Genomic DNA, 12,068 nt, shown 5'->3' on the forward strand with positions numbered 1-12,068 from the left:
TGTAATGTTGTCCAGTCCCTGTCCTAGTTTCTATTCCTATACTTACCCTTTCACCACTCAGTATATGTCATTCAATCCAAAATTGCTCTTATGCACATAGACCCTGCCCCAGGACTGTATTTGCTCTCTGTTATTGCCTACTTTGTAAGTAATATCTATTTGGACTGTCAACCGGTTCTTAAATAAATACAAATACAAATGCATTTAATATTTATTTGAAGAAGTGGAGTTTTGGGTAGGACATGACTTGCAGCTTGATAATCCATGAGGGAGATCTATTTTACAGATGCATCAAAGCTATCCATATTACTATTATATTTACTGGAGGATCGCTGACAGTGCTCTATTCTACACAGGACATGCACAAGCAACATCATTCTCCAAGGTTGAGGTTCACTTCCAACCTCATTCCAAAGAATGCCCAATAGCAAAGACAAAATGCACCAGCCACGGTATGGACATTGAGGCCAGTAACAATGCTATAGAAAACTGCAAGATCAAATTATGGTAAACAGTGCTGCTACTGAATCACTGAAGATACAATGTGGAACCAGACAAAGTACCCACCAGTTCCCTCCCTATTTACTTATAAATTGAACACTTGGAGGTCCTGCAAGACCCCTACTTTGAAAGGCTAGACTCTGACTATTGCATTAATGTTCACAAAGTATTGATTTACACATATAGAAAAGTTCATATTTCCTAATTTGAACTACTTCAGAAGAATTGTATATTTAATTTGGATTCAGTTAAATGAAATGTCAGTACTTGATAATCTAGATTACGCCAAATCAAAGAACTTTGTGTAAATTACATCTTGAAAAAAAATTAAGAGAGAATAATCCTGAATTACAGGTAATAATGTATGTCTCTTTCTTATTGATGTAGTACAACATGTGAAAATGTGTTAACATGAAAAAAGTGTATTGTTTCAAATGACTTACTCACCCCTGTAAAGAAAACATTTGGATTGATGCACACATTGATCTATTCAAATTCATTTGGAAACTTAAATTGAAGAAATGTTTCTATCATAAGACTCCATTGGAGGTCACACCTGCATTAAGTTATCTTGATAGAGAATTGACCATCAAAGATATACACGATACCCAATTGGTACATTCCTTGCAAGATCAAGAGTCTATTCATGAAATGGAGGTAGTGAGAGATTTAAGTACTTCGCCCAAACCTATCAAAAATGTTGAACTAAAAGAAATGTCTAGATTCACGCCACACTTTGGGTCGGACAATGTGATTGATACTTTCCATAGTGCAGTTACCTTGGATATACATACAATCTTGAGCAAAACTGATAATTTGTTAGCAGATGAAAAATGTGCCCTTCGTGTATTGAGCAATGATTCAATTTTCATTAAACAAGCCGATGAGTGGGGTAACATTGTGACACTAAATAGACATGATTACTTGAACGATGGCTAAAAGACATTTGGATAAACATGATTGCTATGAATGGCTTCTGGGCAACCCTAGCAAGGGCATTAGAGAGGACTGCCAAAGAATTTTATTAATACATGATTTTGGAATGATCTGCTTACTGATGGTGAGAGAATCTATTTAATAGTTGAGAACCTGATATTAGCTAAGATCTACTTTTTACCAAAAGTACATAAGAATTTTGAACAGATCCCAGAAGGCTGACCAATTGTTATTTGAGTAGGTTGGGTCACAGAAATGTTTTCTAGATATATTGATGCCATTATCTGAACAGAAGTGATTAAACTCCCATCTTATCTGAGAGACACCATGTATATGTTGCAGTTAGTAGGCAGCTATGTATGGAATGAAGAGTTGTGTGGTGTGACACTTTATATAAAGGCACTGTATACTTCGGTTACCCATGATCTGGTTTTGAAGACTATAGATTTCACCTATGCAGATAGATCTGCATCATATATGGCACACTTATCTATGGTTAAGGAGATGTTGCAAATAACTTCAAGTAGCAATATTTTTACATTTAATGATGAGATCTTTAGACAGAACAGAGGCATTGCAATGGGTGCAAATTATGCACCATCCTTGGCTAATTTGTTCATGGGATTTTTTGAAAAAATTAATGTTTATTCCAACAATGATTTTATCCCCAATATCAAAACTTGACATCGCTTTATTGATGATATTTTCCTTATATGGCAGGAGAGTGAAAGCTTGCTTAATGGTTTTGTGAACTATTTGAATAACAATTGTTTTGGTGTCAGCTTTACTTGCGCGACTCATTCTACTGAAATACCTTTTTTCGAAATACACGTTTACATTGTAGCTAAAATGATTCACTGGACCACCGATAGAAAATTGACAGCAGTCAATTCTGTAATGTTTGCCTCCAGCTGCCATCGTAGAAGCGTGATCAGCAATATGCCTACAGGCGAGGATATTCAGGCACATAAGAATTGTAGTACAGTTGTGGCATTTGTGGGAGAATGTGACTTACTAACAGATTGATTTCAGGAGAATGGTTATAAGCAGAACGGTTTGAACATGTAAAGAAAAAACGTATTAAAACCAAGAAAGAAACAAGATGCCAGTAGCCCTGATGTAGCAAGGATGATTGTTCAGTATAATTCTGATAGTCACACAATTTTTAATTTATTCAAGAAACATTTCCATTTTCTCTCAGTAGATCCAGATTTGAAATCTTATATTAATGAGTCACAGACATTTGTATATACAAGAGCCCTGAATCTTGAGACAGTGGTGAGTCCATCCTATATGGGGCAACAGGAGGTCCAAAGCAAAACGTAGCTTCACTCAAATCTGAGTTGGTTCTATAAAAGTAGAATATGCAATCAGTGTCAATATTCTCACACTTGTAAAAGCTTGAGAATGAATATCAAGGAACCATTTATTATCAAGGATTTCATAAACAGTCATTCAAAATGTGTCATTTATGGGATATTATGTGTATGTGATCTCATCTATATAGGAAGTACTGTATGCAAATTATATGTACACATAAGGTAATAGCTTAATTCTTTTGGGAGTCAGGACCCCAAACTACCACTGACAGTTCATTGGCAAGAGAAACATCAACTGCACTCTATAGACCATCAAGAGCAATCCAAGGGGTGGAGATAGAGCACCACACATAAAGCAACTTGAGGTGAGACTCATCCGCAAATATAGAACTGTACTGAGAGGAATGAATTCGGGCCATGAGATGAACATTTTTCTGTAAATTATGTTGTTAAACATCTGTGTTTACTCTCCATTCAAATAGTTGATATGAGTATTTTAATTTAAAATGGACTGATGTATCAATATTATAGTTGATACTTATGCACAGATTTCAATATAATATTGATTGGTGCTCTTTGGATTATGGGGTTCTTTGATTTGGGTGCATCACCAACAATATATACCAGGTTTGCAAACACAGACATAACTTGTGGGTATTGTTACTCTTATGTGTATTAAAATTCCTCACTAGTATATATTACAATGTCTAGACTCCAGAGGGTTTAATGGTGATACATGTTTTCATATTTATTTTGTTTTTAATATTTCAAGATGTACATTCCAATGTTATTTATTTGGTGTGTTTTTATCAAAATTGAGACTGTGGAAATTATTGCATGTACAACATTAATTAAATAATTACATGTTTACTTTGAGGCTGCAGCTTCATTAAAGCACAGATCTAAAATGTGAGAGTTGCAATTAGGGAAACCCTATTAAATGAACATGGCTGATGAATGTGAAGACAAGTGAGCATGGCTTATTAATGCAAAAACATACAGTGCTTTTGTAAACCCAGGTATAACCTGGGGTTACTGTCTGTGGTTTGATTGTACTAAAATCAATCACTAGCATATGATAGCAATAACTGGAAGGTATGATGTTTCAATGTAATCTTCTATGATGTGCTTTGTACATTTATATACTTAGGTGGTTTTTACTAAAATTGGAATTGTGGAATGATTTGCATGTGCAAGAACAATGTAATTGTCAAATGTATACCGTGGAGCTGTGGTTCCATTTCTATAGTGGTTGAATATTTTAGAACTGGAACTAAGGAAACCTTGAGGAGTGATCAAGTGTGATTTTCATTGTTATTTTTCAGGCATCAAAAGACTTTCTCTTTTCTATTTTTCTCTGATCCAGTCTGTGTGACCGTTTTTGCAGTTCATTAGATTTACAAAAGTTCCTAAGTTACTGACGTATGTTGGTGATTTCCCACCACGATCAGAGTTAATATTGGGCTGAATACGGCGTTACTTAGGGAAAGTGTTTCCTTATTTGGGTGACTTCCATGATGTCACTCGTCAGCACGTGATGTCAAAATGAGGATATTTACTAGTATAAAAAAAATCACAGCAGTGAACACATGGAATTCCATTCTATAGCCCACTGGTGTGCTGGGCCTAGCACACTCAGTTTAGAAGTGAGTATCTTTCCAGTGATATACTGCCAGAGATAATGGCTATTAACTTTTTGCCTGTACTTCATTGACTAGATCTGGTTTCCTCCTTGTTCAGAAAGATTGTGATTTTCTCTGTGATTACACATGGAATCAAATAGCAGTTGAGACTTCAGTACTGTGTAGTTGACATTGAATTTCATCAATTGTTTCACTTTATGGATATAACATCCCTGAAGACGACCTTGGATAGGTCGAAACATGTGTTAAACTTTATTTAATAAATAAGGAACTTAGAGGTTTTTATTCTCCACTGATTAAATATTTGTCAATAGATGGAGTGCAATGTGGTTAGGGCAGTAATCCCTAATTCAAATTTTCTGTGACTTCGGTCTTGCCTACACCTGTGTCCAGATCAGTGCTGCCAGATTAGCTCAAACCTTGGATGTTTTCAGTGACTTATTTGTTAGTTCCAATTTTCTTTAAAAAAGTAAGATGTTTAGAGAGTCAAAATAAATCAGTGGAATTATTATCAAAAACACTACTGATTGAAAAGAGAAGTAGATGGGGGTTACTTGATTGCAGCAATTTTTATTATGCCTCTGAAATGAAGGTATTAGAATGACTGATCACATGACAAAATGTAGCAATGTCTGTCAAACACTCATTAAAGAACTTCACCCTGAATAGCTGCATCTGTACATTTAGTAACCAGAAGTTTTAAAAAATGTAACCCAAGTTCCCTTTCATATATTTTAAGATACAGCAGAAATTAAACTATTGCGAATATCACCCAACTGACACAATGCCTGTTTACTTTATCAATTTGGGAAGGGAGTAAAATCATAGGCCAACCATTTTTTGAGGATAGGTTTATTCACATTGAAGAAATCAGAGAAAAGGTGAGGATTACTCAACTTCAACACGATAAACTTTACTCATGATTTAGAAAGGAACAATATTTCAGAGGACAACAATATTATAGAGGAACATATGAATTGGTTGTCAATTTCACAAAATTGTGTCTCTGTACCATCATTTACATCATTAGGACCGAAAAAGGTAGCCAACAAAGTGGCTTGATTTGTTCAATAGACACAACTGTAAACATTGGGATAATAGCCTGAAATGCTTACATATTAGCCTTATGTTGATAACAAGGCAAGCAAATCAGTATTATTATTCTTTTTTGATGTGTTTGGTGATAAAGAAAATGACATGTGCTTTAGATGTAAAGAGGGACTCTGCAATTTAGAACATGCAACAATAGGATGCAGAGAAAGAAAATATTATTTGCAAGAGATTGATCCATACATTCATAGGACAATTCATCCCACAATGGTATCCTTAAATCCTCTGAAGGAGCAAAGGTCATATGAGGAAATAAACAAAAACATTTAGGACTAGCACTCAAAAATGGGACCGACAGCACCCTACTTGCCTGTCAGCTTTTGTTGGTCATAATAACATACTGTTGCCTTTTGAATAATGATGGATTGGAGAATAGGAGTGAGACGAGTGAGGACACCCAGTTGATGGAACTCTTGAGAAAAGATGGTGTGGTATTCCATGGCTAAAAGTGAAGGTTTTTTCCCTTTACATGATTCGTCAGTGAAATGCCTTCTTATATTATAGAATAAATGTATTTAATTTTACATTGCAAGACATTGTATTTTTTTAATGGTTTGTTGCATGTCACAATATTTTACTTCTCTAAATCTTGAATGACAACATATCATCCATTCTGTCCTGTCAAAAGCAGGACATCCTAATTCCTAACTTGGTAACTCTGCGGTGCAAAACTCACATTCAGAACCAATGCAGGCGCTCATTTTACATTCTTTTTGCCCCTACTGAAAAAGAAACAGAACTAACTGATATACATTTTTTGTTTGTAGGAGGCAGTACGAGAGTAAGTGAGTGAGTGCATATGTAAACACATGAGTAGGTGAGTGAATGACTGGGACCGTTTATAGAGCACACCAACCAACAATCAAATCCAGGCCATGTGTGCTGCCAGGATCTTAGATTATCTAGTTTATTTTAAGGTTTCTGAAAACACATGGAGCAGTTGGTCGGGAAAGGACCTGTTAGGTTTACAAGCCAAGCTTTTTCAGGCTTGTTTATGCTACAGAAGCACAAGTGTAGCAGTTGGATCACAATCGCTCCTTCATGCATCTGCAGGTGTTTTTTTGTACATTTCTGCCTTTCACCAAACCATTGACAAACAACTTGATTTTAAGTGTCTTCTTCAAAGTTTCATAGGATGTGTCACAGGGCTTGCCTGGGAACAAGATCTGCACCAAGACCATACATTATAATTCAGCCCTTTTATGTTTGATTTTGTTTAAAGCATGGCCAACCAAATTGAAAACAGGATCTTTCCAAGAAAATCAATGTCCAAGATCGTTCTCTCTTAGATGGAATTGGGGCCCCTTCCCCACAGACATCCTCCCTTTCTGTCGTTTCAGTATTCCTAGGTCTTTCAAGCCTCTGGATTAATTTTTAGAGTTTGCACATTTCAGAGTGGTTACAAGATTCTTTTTGCTATTGTGGACTTTAGGGAGACCCAAACTTTTCTTCTGTGTCTGATTTAGATGTAGGCCATGTGGGGTCCCGTACAGTAAGGGTGTAAAGGTTTGCAAGCAGATGAGTCCGTGGGCATAGCCAGCAGGGAGAGCTGGAGAGGTTCCTGGGTTTTAGGCTTGCCTCCTGACTCTTCTCTCACCTCTCTCACAACATTCTCCCGTGTTCCTCGGCAAACACCAACTAGTCCTGCCTAGAGCCGATCAGCCTTGCCAGAACCATCCTGCTTTCTCTGGATAAGATATTACCCTGGCTTTCCCTTAGTCCCTTTTTCACAACTTGATTTCCTTGACTATTGTTTTTAAAAACGTCCTTCAACTCCTGATGTTACACTGCTATTCTCCTCTTGGGTTGTTAACGGAGCAGGGGGATCATACCACGCACTTATTGGGAGACAGGTGTAGGCTGGCACAACAATATAATTTTATATCACTTATATTAGCACTTGACTCGCCTCTTATCTGTCTTCAACCCTCGCTAACATGAGCTCTAGATCACCTTGATGGGCCTCACTTGAAAGTTAGCAAGGGATGGAAAGACAAAGGTTAGGAGGGGATTCCCGAAAACTAGGTTAAAATAACTCTGAACATAGAAGGAAAGGCGGAAAACAGAATGCTGGTGTGCGGCTCTTTAGTTGTTCTTCAGATTACGTTTGTTCTTTCAGTATACCAGTAGATTTCTATATGTTCTGTACAAAGATGGGGAATCACAAGAAATTATTTACAATATAAACCTAGCCATTTCCAAAGTATAAAGAGTCCTTATAAAAATGTATAGCGTTCTTAAAACATTAAGAATAAAAAGTCTTTAAAAATAAATACAAAAAGTCCACATACAGCGCACCATTAAACATTTTTATAAACACCAGCCTCCTGGCCAGAGATGTGCTTCCCTTCATGTTAGGGGAGCACCTCTTTATTGGCCTTTAGTGAGAGTTGAGAAAAACGTTTTGGCTGAGACTCCCACTTGTTGCTGAGTTTGTTGCGCCCTCTCTTTACCAGGCTGCAAATCAACACAAGCTCACCAGGCTGAATAGCATGAAACTTGACTTTGGCATTGTAGCAGTTTGTACCTTCTGCTGTCCTCTCCATGGCAGCCTGGGTAAGCTGATGTGCTTGCGCTGGTTGATGCTTGAGCAGCTTCACCTAGCTGATGTAGTTTGTGCTGCCCATTCCATCTGCAGACCTTCCAAAACACAGTCCTACAAGCAGCCTTGGGTGGTATGGAGTTACACATGTCTTTTTAATGCCAAACAGCTCCATCATTGTTTGATAAGTGTCGATTCGAAATCCAGTCCTTGACCAGAATAAATCCTTGCAGGCCAAATGCAGTGTACAAACTATTTCTCCCAAAACATGCAAGCAGCATTGGTAGCGTGATGATTCTTGGTGGAAAATGCCTCTGTGTACTGAGTAAAGTGGTCTGTCAACACCACAATGTTCTGCCCATCTCGCCTGTCAATCTCCAATTTGAAGAACTTGAAGAAGATAAAGTCATTGTCCCCAGAGCTCTCCAGACGTTGAAGATGGCCTGCAGGACTAGCCCCGGTCTTCCTGGTGACACACCTGGTGCACTGCTGGCAATAATATTCATCATCCGACATCTACTGCTTGTCAAGGCCAGAAAAGACCTTCAGTGGACCGACTGAACATTTTTTTTTCTTTACTGCCAAGATATGCATGCTGGTCGTGGAGTGTATAAAATACAGCTTGGCAGAATCCCTACGGCAACACCAGATGATGTAGTTGCCAGTCTCCAACTTTTCTTTTGTTGTACAGGATTTCACCCTTCTGTATGAGCTATTTCCACTCCTTCAGCATTGCAGCCTTCTTGGGGTCATGATAGACATCTCTGGACACATCCGCTCCCATGGTCTTGGCTTTCAAGAACAGAGTGATGCCAGGATCCGCTAGCTGTGGCAAATGGATTTCATCTCGGTAAGATGCTACAGCTATCTCCAGAAAGGTGATGTTGCTGTAGACTGTTTAACCAAGAAAGGAGAACCCCAAAAATGTTTGAGTATGGGGGGTAAACAGTATAAAGAACAAAATGAGACTCACAATATAAAATTATTACAATTCTGGTTATACACATAAATGCCCATATAATTGGGTCATAATATACTGTCAATGAATGTCAGACAGCAATCACTTCTCAACAAAGCAAATGTAGAAACAGATTATTCTTGTATTTAATGAAAATTCATATTCCCAATGTCTCATGTCATATTACAGGTAATCCCTTTTTAAAAAGTAATTCGCAAACAAGAATGTGCTTGACACAAAATACCATCACCATATTCAATATTTATTGTAGCTTTTATCTCTTTCAGGCTGAACCACAATGAAACTGAAAACAAGGACCAACTAGTTGAGGCAGCACAACAATAAAATATAGCTGCCTTCCTCAAGGTCATTTTTTTCAACACAACATTAATGCTATTCCACAGCAATCATGCAGTGTGTGGAACAAGTTGGTGTTTGTGTGTCTCTCTGCTGCCATAGCCAGTGCATGTAATTCTATGTTCCAAAGTTGTTTACTTTGGTGCGGGACCAGAGAGCTGTGTATACAAGCCTTCAGCATGCGAGTAATGCAAGCTTTGGGTGAAACACTGGTCGTTTCCGTAAGGGTAGGTAGTAGTAGGCAGGAGCCACCTCAGCTGAGGGTCCCAGTCAATCCATGCCCCTTGCTCTATCTGACTCCTGCTGACTTACAGCCTGGCAGATAGCTATGATGTCCACTGAGGATTACGCCTTCCACAAGGTGGATTCGGCTCTATCATCCGGGGGAGCATGAGGCCCCCTGAGAGAGAGATCAGCATCAATGATATTGCACCAAGGTCTGTATTGTAAATTGAAATCATATGTGGACATTGAGGCGCAACATCACTGTCTGTAGCATCCTGCTTCTCCGACTGCAGCACATAAGTTAGGAGGTTGCTGTCTGTCCTCACCATGAAAGTGACGCCATAGCGGTAATCCTGGAACTTCTCTGTAATGGCCCATTTCATTGCCAAAAATTCCAATTTATGGATTGGCTAGTTATTTTTGCAGTATGCAGGACTTGGCTGGTGAAAGCGACCAGTCTTATTTCACTATTGGTCTCCTGTTATAGGATAGCTATTAATTATTAATTCCTCCATATTTGCATCCAAATTCAAAATATAAGGCAACTGAGGTTCCATGTAGGCCTGGACTGGTGCTTGGTTCCACTTAAGCTCCTTAAAGGCCTACTGGCATCCTTCAGTCCACCGCTCATCAAAGGGCTCTCGTGTATGATGTAAATTGTTGCAGAATTGGAGGTAGTGCTCAGGCTCCTTTGGGTAGGCAGGTGTCCTTTGATGAGTTCCACAAGTGGTCGGGTGATGTTGGCATATCCCGCAATTAGCCTCCCATTGTAGTTACAAAATTCCAGGAAACTCTGTAGCTCCTTCAGTTTCTGTGGTCTTGGCCAGGTGAGAAGGGTGTCCATCTTTGACAAATCCACAGCAATGCCGTCTATGGAGATGACGTGTTCAATGTAGTTGGTGCTCGTCTGGCAAAACTGGCACTTGTTCTCACTGACCTATAGCCCTTGCTCCCACAGGTGATCCAGCACCTCCATGAGCCTCCTGGTGTGTTCTTTGAGGGTCCTCCAGAACACAATGATGTGATCCAGATATACCAGTAACTCCACGAGATCATGTCTCCTATAGTCTTTTACATGAGGTGCTGTAAAGTCACTGCAGCACTAGAGATCCCCTGTGGAATGCTGACAAATGTGTAGAATCGTAGCAGGCAGATGAATGCTGTCTCCTACCGATCCTCCAGATGAATCGTGATCTGGTAGTACCCACTTGCAAATATAGGAGATAAAACCACATACTCCTCATCAGGCAGTCCAATGCCTTTTCCATACAGGGCATGGTGTATTGGGCAGGAATAGTGCAGGTGTTAAGTTGACGGTAGTCGATGCGCATTCGGACATCACCATTATTCTGCCGGGCAATGATGATGGGTGCTGCGGATGGGCTCCTCGATTCAGTGTTTCACTCCGTGGGCCTTACCAATGCCTCAGAAGCTGGTGGGGAAAGCCTTGGCGTAGAGGACAAGCGGTTCTCTCAGGTGGCCCTTGTCCCTTTCCAAGATCAGGGAGTCTCCAACGTACAAGGTATTCAGATCGAGTTCCATCTCGGATGGGCTGGTGGCAACACTCACTGGGGCTACAGAGGTGGTCAGGTGGAACTGTGCAATGATGGTGCATCCTGGTAAACAAATGGTCCTATTGGTCACATTAATGATGGTACCTTATTGTTATTTTGGTCAATTCCATCTATTGTCACCAGTGTCCGCTGTACCAATAGCCCTGGGAACTCTGCATATTCTGGTCCCTCCATCCCCAAATGTCTTAGGTGCTGCTCCCTGCTGAATCACACTCTGCCAGGAACCATCACTGTGCTTGTGCTGGGATCGTGATCTGCCCAAACCAAGTGGTGTGAACATCTCCAGTAGGTCCAAAAAGTGGAGGCCTGGACCAGATATCTCTTTGCAGGTATGCCTGCTGGCACATGGGATGCATTGACAATGTGCTGGCTTGTCATGGTCCAGTCATCTCCTGAAATAATGCTGCAAGTGCATCAAACGTCGAGGAATTGGATCCAATCACCACCAGTGTTGCAGAATCTTCACTTCAACATTGCTCTCAAGTAGAAAGAAACAATTAGGATGGCACAAACACTGTCAGGTATGTTCTAAAATGTGTTTGTCAGCAGAGCATTTTTATATGGCAAGAGCTTAGTGATAGATGACTGCTGACACAGTTGTGAGTGGGTAATAGTCACAATTGTCAGTTGGAGGACCCTTAAGAATTAAAATATTTTGTGATTAGAAAAGGGAGCTCCATAACAAAATCCATGCAGTACAAAACAATGACTGCAAGCAGTTGACTGTATTATGAACTTTCTTTCACTGGCACCTTTAAGTCTCCATACTAAATCTGTAAAACCCAGAGATGATTTATTTAGACCTCCATTAAAATATATCCGTACCAACTAAAGATGGCAAGATTTGTGGTCTAGTGCCTGCATTGTAAACTGAACTCAATTCAAGGCATAACCACTTGACTA

This window comes from Ambystoma mexicanum, chromosome 6p (assembly GCF_040938575.1).
Source record: "Ambystoma mexicanum isolate Mex_15411 chromosome 6p, UKY_AmexF1_1, whole genome shotgun sequence".
Classification (NCBI taxonomy): domain Eukaryota; kingdom Metazoa; phylum Chordata; class Amphibia; order Caudata; family Ambystomatidae; genus Ambystoma; species Ambystoma mexicanum.